This window comes from Nicotiana tabacum, chromosome 5, assembly GCF_000715075.1.
Source record: "Nicotiana tabacum cultivar K326 chromosome 5, ASM71507v2, whole genome shotgun sequence".
Lineage (NCBI taxonomy): Eukaryota > Viridiplantae > Streptophyta > Magnoliopsida > Solanales > Solanaceae > Nicotiana > Nicotiana tabacum.
In genome coordinates this window covers 112,756,565-112,767,884 of record NC_134084.1, presented here as the reverse complement: position 1 = coordinate 112,767,884, position 11,320 = coordinate 112,756,565, and positions in this window count along the sequence as shown.

Sequence of the window (11,320 nt, the reverse complement as noted above, 5' to 3'; positions counted from 1 at the left end):
GGATTTCGGTAGATCCCCGCGTATTATGAGTTGGACTACATTACGGGATCTCGAGAGATCCTTCAGACATATATATGATGGACTACGGGACGGTATCCTGGGAGATTCACTGGATATGTAAATATGGGACTACAAGACGGTATCCTGGGAGATCCCCGATTGTTACTATTGGTGCTGAGCTGTATTTCCATTCCATGTTTACCTTGTTCTGTATAGTTGTTGCTGTTCTGTTCATCCTGTGTTATTTTACTGTTGTACTTATTTATACTGTTCCGTTCTATGTTGTTGATCTTTATATTTTATTTAACCTCAGTATGGCCCTGACCTTCCTCGTCTCTACCCAACCGAGGTTAGGCTTGGCACTTACTGAATACCGATGTGGTGTACTCATGCCTCTTCTGTGCATGTTTTTCATGTGCAGATCCAGGTACCGCTGATCAGGTCTACTATCCTTGAGGGAGGCAACCGCTCTAGAGACTTCAAGGTACATCTGCCGCGTCCGCAGACCGAGAAGTCCCTTTCTATTCCTGCTTTTTGTATTTAGTCCTTCTGTACCTTCCTGTTCTTTTAGACATTCTGGAGTTATAGCTATGTAGTATTGATCTTAGCTTGTGATTCATGGGTTTCTGAGTCTTGGATTTATGTTTGGTATTGAGAGTTAAACATGGTGTATGCCGAGTGGCACATTTAAACACTGTTACTGCTTTATTTCTGTTTTAAATTATTTACTTCCGCAAATTTTGGTTTTTCTTTCGCAATTAGGCTTACCTAGTCGTAGAGACCAGGTGTCGTCATGAGGGTTCACGGAGGGCGAACCGGGGTCGTGACAGTGTGAATCCCAAATCTTAACAAATTGTGGTGTATGAAATAGTTGATAGACCATGTATCGGTTGTAGATGCAGATTAAGTGATAATCTTTTCCTCCAGTTAAATGTAAAGTTGTTCGAATTCCTCCATAAGCAGCAAAAAAAGATTTGATAGCTGATTTTCTTGTTAAAAGAGAAGACAGCATCACTTTAGCCAGTTGGAATGACTTCTCTTTTTCCCTTCCGGCACTTCCAACCAGTGAAAATGTTATATATTTGAATATTTATTTGCTTCAAAATCAACATTCTTGCAAATTCATGTCACAGATATCATAGTGATGTACTAGTTTTGACTGCATAAATATTCCAGTAATGGCATTGAGTACTAAACTAGTCCCAAGTCAGTTGTTGCTCTGTTTATTTGCTAATGCCTAGTGTATTTTGATGCCTCCCCTATATCTGGTTCCCTATGTGAATAGTAATAGAGGATAGAATTACATTTGAAACTATTTGAATTGCCAAAGATGTATTAATATTTAAGCATAAAACTAAATTCACTTTTGAAATTGAGGTTAGTACCTATATGTGGTTTTAACAATTTCGAAGTTTATGTATATGTAGAATTGTTAACTTTAGAGAAGAATGATTTAAAATTATATTAAGTAGGTATAATTTAAAGCCTTGAATGATTTAAAATTATATTAAGTAGTTATAATTTAAAGCCTTTAAGTTAAGCTTATTATCGCTTTCAAATTTATTACACAGATGGATTCTCACAATAAAGAAATAAAAATATCTAAGAAGAAAAAATACACTTTACCTAGATCAAGTCAGCTTCCTCCACCTACACCAAAGATGAGCCCACCTCCTATACCTCATCGTCCTTCCATGCCAGCTTCACAGTCATCTGACGTTTTCAAAGTCCATCCCCGTCTAGTTCGCTTCAGTATTACTCCATGCCTTCTCATGGTGGCTCATCTTAGACCACCATTAATTTTATACCCACGTCTCATTTCCCAGTTTCTTTCCCGCGTGATCCTGCTAGTCAGTTCGGTGGCTCACCACTGATTGCATCCCCGAGCCATCATAGTAGCCAGCATGGTGGTGCATCTCTTGTGCCTCATACATCGCACACTCAATTATCATCTCCAGCATCATCCACTCCAAGTATATCTAACTTGGATATTGGAGGCTCTCACGTAGCTGCATCCCCATCTACCAGTACGTCTACAGTTGCTGGTGTAGACATGTCATTTTTGACCCTCCCCGAAATTTCACACATGTTAGTTTAAATATTTAGTTTAGGTCTAATATCACTATTTTAACTAGTTTTCACCCTTTTACTTTATTTTATCACAAAAATGAAAACTACAATATTTTCTCTTATTCAGCTAATTGATATTTTACTTAGTTACTTTTAGTTTATCTAACTTTCATAAAATTAAAAAATATACAAAAATAATTTTACTTTTAGTATTTAGTTTTATTCTAGTAATTTATTTTAATTAGGAATGATTTATAGTTATTATTTTAGGAATTAATATTTTAGTTTAGTAGAGTTAAAGGGCCACTTTTAAAGGTAAATTTGGCCAAATTTTGGCCCAATTCGGATCTAGCCCATAATAACCCAAGCCCAATACCCAATACCCACTAACCTAACCTTATTAAAACTAGACAAAAACCTAGAATCCCTAGAGAGAGCATCAGCCGTTTTTCATTCATTTTGAAGCTAAGCTTCTTCTTCTTCATTAGACCAAAAACCCTCCCTGAACACACTCTAACCTAGAGACAAAAAATGAAAAAACTTTACAGAACCCTAGCGAGCAGAAACAAGCCAGCCGTTGCTGATCTTCAACATCCTTGACAACCTAAGACCTAGGAGCTAAAGAAAAGAATGCAGCAGCAGTAAGGGATAACAACCATTGCTTCATCTTCTTCTTCAATCTTGAGATCCCTTCTCCTACACACCCTGAACTAAGAGAACCCCAAAAAACCATTGGAGCCGCTGGTACTTCTTCACTCTTGAACACACACAGTAGCAGCCGATCTTCTCACCTCCATTCTGCCGAGAAAATATCCCCAAACAATCATTAAGACTAGTCACGAAAATTGCCATGGTCGAGGTCAGTTGTGGTGGTATTCTATTATGATCTAGTCGAGTTCATCGCCGTCGTTCGACCTCCAGTTTTAGTTCGAGATCCCCATACATTTAGCTCAAGTTTTCTGGCCAGTTTGTTTTGGTCATAGATTCAAAGATCTGACCAACAATGGAGTTTCTTCATGCTTAAAGCAAAGAAAGTTGCTATTAAAAGGTCATACTCTAACTTTACTTATCTTCGGATTTCCAGATCTTGTGTCGTGGGTGTTTGAATTGTTTTGTTTGGGTTCGCTTGTTTCTGTTTTACGACTTACGTGATACTAGTATTTTGAGCCTTCCATTCGTGATATTTGATTGTTTAACTATGAATCAAATCTGAAGTTTCAAGTGGTTGTTTGCTTCCATTATTTGTCATATTATCTTGTTTCATTTTAGATATGGTTTATGTGGATTCATATTGTTGTAATTTGCTCGTTTGGATGAGTTGAATTAGCAGACATTATAAATCCATTTGGTTGACTCCTATTCGTTGGAGTTAAAGCTGGAAAGAAGTCTCTGCTTTGATAGTATAGGCTTCCATTTTTCCATGTTGAATGATGTCCTCTGCTCTTATTGATAACCTTTGCTAATTTTGTGGACTTTGGTTTGTTGCACACTTAGTTGAATGAATTTGGATTGCTCTCTTGTTGGTAGATTTAGTTGGAATTATTTTGAGTGCATTAGGTTGGCGGTAGTAGGTTTGTATATGGAAATATGATTCCTTTGAAGTTGGTGGATGTAGCTGCATCAACTAAAGTGCACTAACAAGAGATACCTCAAATCAGGATACGTCTCAACATAGTTTGCTTTAGGCACGCTATAATAAAATTATCATAGCTACGGGTACAGTTCCCGTAACGTATTTGTGATACATAATTTCCAAATCTGGGGGTACATTTATGTGACCCGGCCACAACTTCTAATAATGTTAATAAAAATAAACATGTTGTAGATCATGGGTACGGTTCCCGTGACACGATTCGCAATGTGTACTAAACAAACAAGTGTACGACAATCGTAACTTGTTCCACAATAATTCATAAAAGCGGCCAAAGGTCAAAAATACACAATAGGTATAAAGTATGTAATTAATCAGATAATTAAGCCAATAATAATAGTTGAGCGACCGTGCTAAAACTACGGAACTCGAGAATGCCTAACACTTTCTCCTAGGTTAACAGAATTCCTTACCCGGATTTCTGTGTTTCGCGAACTGTAAAACAGAGTCAAACTTCCTTGATTCGGGATTTTAAACTGGTGACTTGGGACACCATAAAATATCTCAAGTGGTGACTCTAAACTTAAATAAATAATCCCGTATCGATTATTGTCACTTTAATTGGAAAAATTCCCCTATAACCCTTTCGGATAGAAAAAGAAGGTGTGAAAGCTCTAGCGACTCTGGTGGGGATAAAAACCTAGAACTTCTGATTCAGGGTTCAAGAATTCGAGCTTAGAATAATTGTTATATTCAGCTTTATTTATTATCTGATTTTTATTACATGCTTGGGCCTAATGTGCTAAATGCCGCTTTTTACCGCTTTGATATTATTTGAACTGTATATAAACTGTTGTGAAACCCATCTCTTCTAATCTTCTGGGAAGTGCACGCTGGCGTGACTTCTTTTCTGTTAGTGTCATACCCTAATGTAGAACGAGGATCAGATCAGTTACAAAGCTGGATGGCCTTTTGGTTCGCGATACGTTGCCCCCCTCGGCTCGAGTTGTCCGCTCGGGTAAGCCAGGTCTAGAACAATACACCCAGGTTTTAAACCTAGAATAACATAGCCTCATACTGGATCCCTAGTATGAACGTTTGTTTGCATCACGTGCAATGGCTTAGGGGACTCAACACAGGGGTTGGGTCCGTCTAGGAGAGGTGTACTCAAAAATAAAAGACCATCTTGATGCATCTTATGTGCTACATGTTGCAATCTTCAAGTGTAAAAGGGGTCATTTGGCGGACCAATGAGGGTTGAGGATAAATGAAAAAAAAGGTGAAGTGTAAAAAAAATAAAGCTAGTAGGGCCCAGTTATATTTTTCTTTCACATTTTTTAAAGAAAAGACAAAAAAACATGAAAAATCCAAAAAGAGTTTGCACGTTCCCGTCATTTTCCAAAAAAATAAATAATCAAAAAAGTAGGAAAAAGAAAATCCAAAAAGAGTTTACATATCTCATCATTTTTCAAAAAAGGACAAAAAATATATTTTCTCTAAATTAGTTGTTTTTTTAATTCTCGCCCGTATCCAATCTTCCTGAACTACGCACACCTGATTCTCGTCTTTTGGGGCGTGATACGTAGGCAACCCACATAGGGTCCGGTCTTCCTAGTGAGTCTTAAGTTCTTGGCTTCGAAGGTTGTAGCCAAATCTTGCATCTCTAGCCACTTTTGGCCACATCGGTCATTTTGCAAAATATGGCTATTTTCGCAAAGTGGCCTGTTCAATTGCGTCTAGAGAGTCTTCAATCCACAATTAGGTGTCTCTTTAGTTTAAGGTCCATTACGTTGAATTTGCATGCTTAGCCATTTTTTGGCCACATAGGCCATTTCTACAAGTAATTTTTCCATGTCTTAAAGGTCTTTTGTTGAGTTTGCACTTCTAGCCACCTTTTGGCCGTATAAGTTATTTTGCAAAAATAACCTCAATCATGTCTTGCATGTATCCAATAGGGAGTGTTATTGTCTCACATAGTGTTCTAAGTCTTTAACTCTATTTGGTTTTAGTTTTTCATACAAGTGTGGATCTACTTACCGGAGATTGAGCATGACAGACACCCCGGGACCATCCAGTTAGGACCGCTGCATCCAGGAGTTTCTTAAGGAGATTTTTTTATGTTTTGAGTCTGTTTCTTTTTATGTTGTCTTGTACTTTATAGTCATGTCCAGCAGTAATGATTCTTTTAGTTGGTGTCGGAGTTTGTCGTAGTATAGTTGAGTTGAGTCTCTCGTTATCATATTTCCTGTTTTGTATTTAAAAATAAAAAAAGTTGTAATGAATAATCCAAAAAGATTTTTTTTAGTTTAATTTATCCATTACTTTTCTAGAACTACGCTTGGTCTGATTCATGTGGAACATGATACGTAGGCAACCTATATAGGGTTCGATCGAATCATTTTTAAAAATTAAAATTGGAAGAAGAAAAAAGAAAAAAAGAGAAGTGAAATTATGGGATGTGAGAAATGAGAGGAAAGAAAAGAGTGATAATTAGAAGAAAAAAAAGAGTAAGGAAAAATGTTAGAAAAGAAAGAAAAGAGAAGATTGAAATGAACAAAATTGGGATGATGCCAAGTGACCTTGTGACCCTCGAAGTCATTCTAGAACCGTTAATTGGTTCTAGGTGCATTGCACGCAATGTGATATTTTTAGCTGTTAAATGCCCTAATGCTAACAAGATGACCTCATTTTGTTCCTTTTGTTATCTTCATTGAGTAGAAGGGTGGTTGGTTTGTGGTTCTTAAGTAACTTATCCATACAACACAAGGTAAAAGAGCAAGGTAGTCATGGCTAGCAAAGACTTGGATACGGGTGTTATTGATCCGTCTAAGGAGATTGTTGAGTTAGAATCTGAGTTGAAAGAAGTGGTCTTAAGGTTGAAAGGACAGATGGCCGAAATATACCAAGCCTGGATTAGTGGGCGTCCTCCACCATTATTTCCCACTAACTACCCGGAAAGCCTTGTCATCATTCCGCTACTGTCACAAATCCAGATTCCCACTGCTGCTGATATCTCCCCACAACCTTTTCACACTCCACCCGCCAAAACCACCTCATATCCCGCTCATTTGACCACTCATGTTTTTGTAGCTCATCCACCAGCTACCTTTACTCGATCCTCTAGCGAGACTGTGTTAAAAATCCCCGATGCCCAACACTGTGCTCCAGAATAAACTTTCAAGGTCTCGGATCCATACTCTCACGCTCCTCATTTTGAGCCTCCCAGTGAAACTGAAAAGCCTACTAAGACAGTGGAGCAAGATGAGATATCCAGGAAGGTGAAAATCTTAGAGCAGTTATTAAGAAACATGCAAGGGTTGGCAGGTCAGAAGAGTATTGCCTTCAAGGATCTGTGTATGTTCCTTGACGTTCACTTGCCCACAAGATTAAAAATACCAAAGTTTAACTTGTATGACGGGCATGGAAATCCAGTAGCCCATCTGAGGGGTTATTGCAGCGAAATGAGAGGTGTTGGCAGGAAAGATGAGCTGCTGATGGCTCATTTCAGTGAGAGCCTGACTGGGGCAGCCTTGGAATAACATACTCGTCATGATGTCAGTAAGTGGCATACATGAGGTGACATGGCTCAAGATTTTGTTCGGCACTATCAGCACAATGAAGACATTATCCCAGACCGCTCCTCCCTATCTCAGATGGAAAAGAAACCCAAAGAAAGTTTTAGGGAGTTTTGGTTCAGATGGAACAAACAAGTTGCTCGGGTCAGTCCTCCGATTGATAGAAAAGATGTTGCTGAGCCCCGCCAACGATAGGATCAAGTGGGCATTCCTGCTAAACGCTTTCAGCCTCAATACCGACCCCATGAACATCCCCAAGCTCCACATAATCCACCCTAGTATTATCCTTCGAACAACATCCGGCCATCTATCCAACCACTAGGTCACTCCCTAGGGCGAGCACCAGCATCCCAAAATTCTCGTGCACCTTCACAACATTTTCAGGCACCCTATAACCCTAAAAAACATAGGCATGGAGGGAAACAAAGGCAAAGAAATAGTTTCACGCCAATCGGAGAATCCTACACAAGCCTATTTAAGAAGTTAAAACATTCTGGATTAATTGAGCTGCTCCTCGGCTATACTCCGGACCCATATGCAATAGGTTTTGATCCTACTGCACGGTACATGCACCATTCTAATGTCCAAGGGAATAGCATCGAAGATTGTCGTGCTTTGAAAAGGGAAATAGAAAGAATGATTTAAGAAGGGATAATTGTGATCAAGGACAGTGACAGGGGGTATGCGAATCCCCTTGGGAACTTGCTGACTGAAGTTAATGATATTGAAGTTGGTAATGTTCTTGATAATATTGATGTGGAACACGGTGGCTAAGATGTCGTGCTTGGTAATTGAAAAGGCGCTCCTTTCTTGGTTAGCCGGGGATGAGTCTTGGTGGTTCATTTTGTTGTCATTTCTGTTGCCCGGGTTATTTCAGGGTTGTAATCCGGATATTGTCTTGTGACTCAAACCCTTCTATCCTTTTATTTTGCCTAGTTCCTTTAGTCGTAGTAAATCATTTAGTGTTATATAGGTTTATTCCAGGGTTGTAACCTAGTTTATTTTGCTTGTTTTGTTGTTCAAACCCTTTCACCGTCTGTCTAATGCAATTTTCTATTTTCTGTTATTTCTAGTTTTTTTTTGTTTAGTTCTCTTTTTCTTTTATAGTTCTTTTCGTGCTGGCTCTAGTGACATGACATGCACACATAATTCTAGGCCTGGTCTTAAAAGTTAGTTTAATCATGAAACAATGAAACAATTTTGAAGATGATAGGGACATTTGAGGGAAATAAGTACAGATTTGGACATTTTGAGATCATTTAAAACCCGAACTATGTGAAACTAGGATATATAATTTGGGAAGTTAATAGGATGACAAGAATTCGTTAAAGGAGAGTGCGTCCCAGACAATTTGAAGTGAGCAATTTTGAGTTCAAGTGCACCTCAATTTACAAGATAAAGTCAAGAGAGTTTGCTCCGAATTAATAGAGGATATCCATTGTGAAGAGGGAATCACCCAACGAGGGTTCTGTACTTGACAAGGCACTAAAAAGTGTGGAAGGCATATCAGTGATATCAATGCCGAAGCTACAAAAGAAATGTTATGCATGATCTTCCTTTTTCATTCTCAAGTTGCATGTGTTGTACTTGGCATTTTCAGAGATTTGGAGGCCCTCTTTCAGCTACCCAAACAATTTATACCATTCGGTACCCCTTTTGAGCATATGCTAATTTTCTTGACCCCTCCCCTCCCCCTCTTTTGGAATCAAGTCAGAGTCATAAAAAGAAAAGAAAAAAATTCATGTCCCCATAGGCTTGTTTTAGAAAGTTCATTCTAAATGAAAAGTCAAAAAGGAAAAACAATCAAAAGAGAAAATAGAAAAAGAAAAAAAAAGAAGAAAAAAAAGAATAATAGCAACGAAAATAAAGCATCCCTTTGAACTACGTTTGACCTAATTCTTGTCACCACAAGATACGTAGGCAGCCTTAAGATTCGATCGCACCAAATAAAATATTTCATAATCCCACGAAGTCGAGAATGGGGCAGTCTTTATTAGAAATTCCATCTCAAAAAGAAAAAGAAAAAAAATCAAATTCCCATGTTTTAGAAATTGGGGCAAAGTTTTTAGAATGGATTCCAAAAGTTGTAAATAAATTAACCCCGTTGTCTTAGTTATTTTGAGCCTTTATGATATTCTTTCTTTCTAACCCTATCCAAAAACCACATTACAGTCCAAAAAAGGCCTCCCAGATAATCTTTGAGAGTGTCGAGTCAGACATGCCAGGAGCATATGATGTTTTTACTATGCTTAATGCCTTGTCATCTGCAAATCAGAGGAAAAAAGAAGAAAAGAGCAAAAAGAGAGAGTCTTATCGGTGAAAACCTTCATAGGCACCATAAGGCGATGGTAAGTTGAGAGAAAGAACAAAATGAGAGAGGCTTGATGATGAAAACCCTTCGGGCACTACAAGTCGAATAAGGATCGTGAATCAGATAGGATAATCCGAGCATTGAAGCCCAGTTTCACGGTGAAGAGGCATAATAAGAGTTGAACATTAGACTTGCCTGACAGATTAGGCCACTTAATCCAAAAGTGCATGTTATGGTCATTAGAGTTGGTATCCACATCCGATAAGTTTCTACTTTGTAATTTTCTTGTTAGATATCATCTCTTTCCATTGTCCCTTACTCCGTTCCTTTTGTTTTGTTTACTTCCTCTCCTTGAGTTTTTTTGGTTAGAACAAGTGAGAAATGACTTCAAAATCTGCTACCAGCTTTCCAATCGCACAAAGCGGAGTCTGGCTAGCACATCAAAGCGATATAAGTCAGGAAAAAGTAGTATACGCACTGAATGGATAACAATCGACGTGCTTTGGGATTCATGAGAAATGCAAAGGTTCGGCAAATGTCAATTCATGAGCAAAATGCAATAGATAAAGGGTATTGGGTTTGAACGGATCAGAGGTATTTTCTGTGATTAGGGTGACAAAGAAAGTGGTTAGTCAACAAACAAGAAAGGTCTTTCGAGTTGAAATCAAAGTTATCATGGGAAGTGAAGGAGAAATCACCCTCAAAGTCAAGGCCACAAACCAACTACCATGTTTGAACTCATAAGTTTTCTTTGTTAGAAATAGGGACGAAGACTATGTCCAAATCAAAGCTTGGAAGCTTGAATTTTTCAAGTGTCGTGCCCACATTTTATCAGCACAAAGGCTGTTTGAGGAGGTTTTACTTGCTAGGAATTCCCCTAGTTAAGAAGGTTTTTACCTCCTACACATTTTCCCTAGTCGAGAAGAACCATGCCTTCTAGGCATTCTCCCTAGTCAAAAGAGTTTTTAGCTTTCCTCAAGTTCAGGACCCTCCAGTATAATGGGATTTAGTTTAAAGTTTCAAGATCCTCCTAGATAATGGGATTTAGTTTAAAGTTTTAGGACCGTCCTAGATAATGAGATTTAGTTTAAAGTTTCAGGACCCTCCTGAATAATAGGATTTAGTTTAAAGTTTAGGACCCTCCTGGATAATGAGATTTAGTTTAAAGTTTTAGGACCCTCTTGGATAATGAGATTTAGTTGAAAGTTTCAGGACCCTCCTGGATAATGGGATTTAGTTTAAAGTTTCAGGACCCTCATGGATAATGGGATTTAGTTTAAAGTTTCAGGACCCTCCTGGATAATGGAATTTAGTTTAAAGTTTCAGGACCCTCCTGGATAATGGGATTTAGTTTAAAGTTTCAGGACCCTCCTGGATAATGGGATTTAGTTTAATGTTCAGGACCCTCCTGGATAATGGGATTTTGTTTAACATTTCAGGACCCTCCTAGATAATGGGATTTAGTTTAAGGTTTCAGGACCCTCCTGGATAATGGGATTTAGTTTAAAGTTTCAGGACCTCCTGGATAATGGAATATAGTTTAAAGTTTCAGGACCCTCCTGGATAATGGGATATAGTTTAAAGTTTCAGGACCCACCTGGATAAGGGATTTAGTTTAAAGTTCAGGACCTTCCTGGATAATGGGATCTAGTTTAACTTTCAGGACCCTCCTAGATAATGGGATTTAGTTTAAGTTGTTAGGGCCCTCTTGGATAATGGGATTTAAATTCAAGTTTTCAGGACCCTCCTGGATAATGGGATTTAATTTCAAGT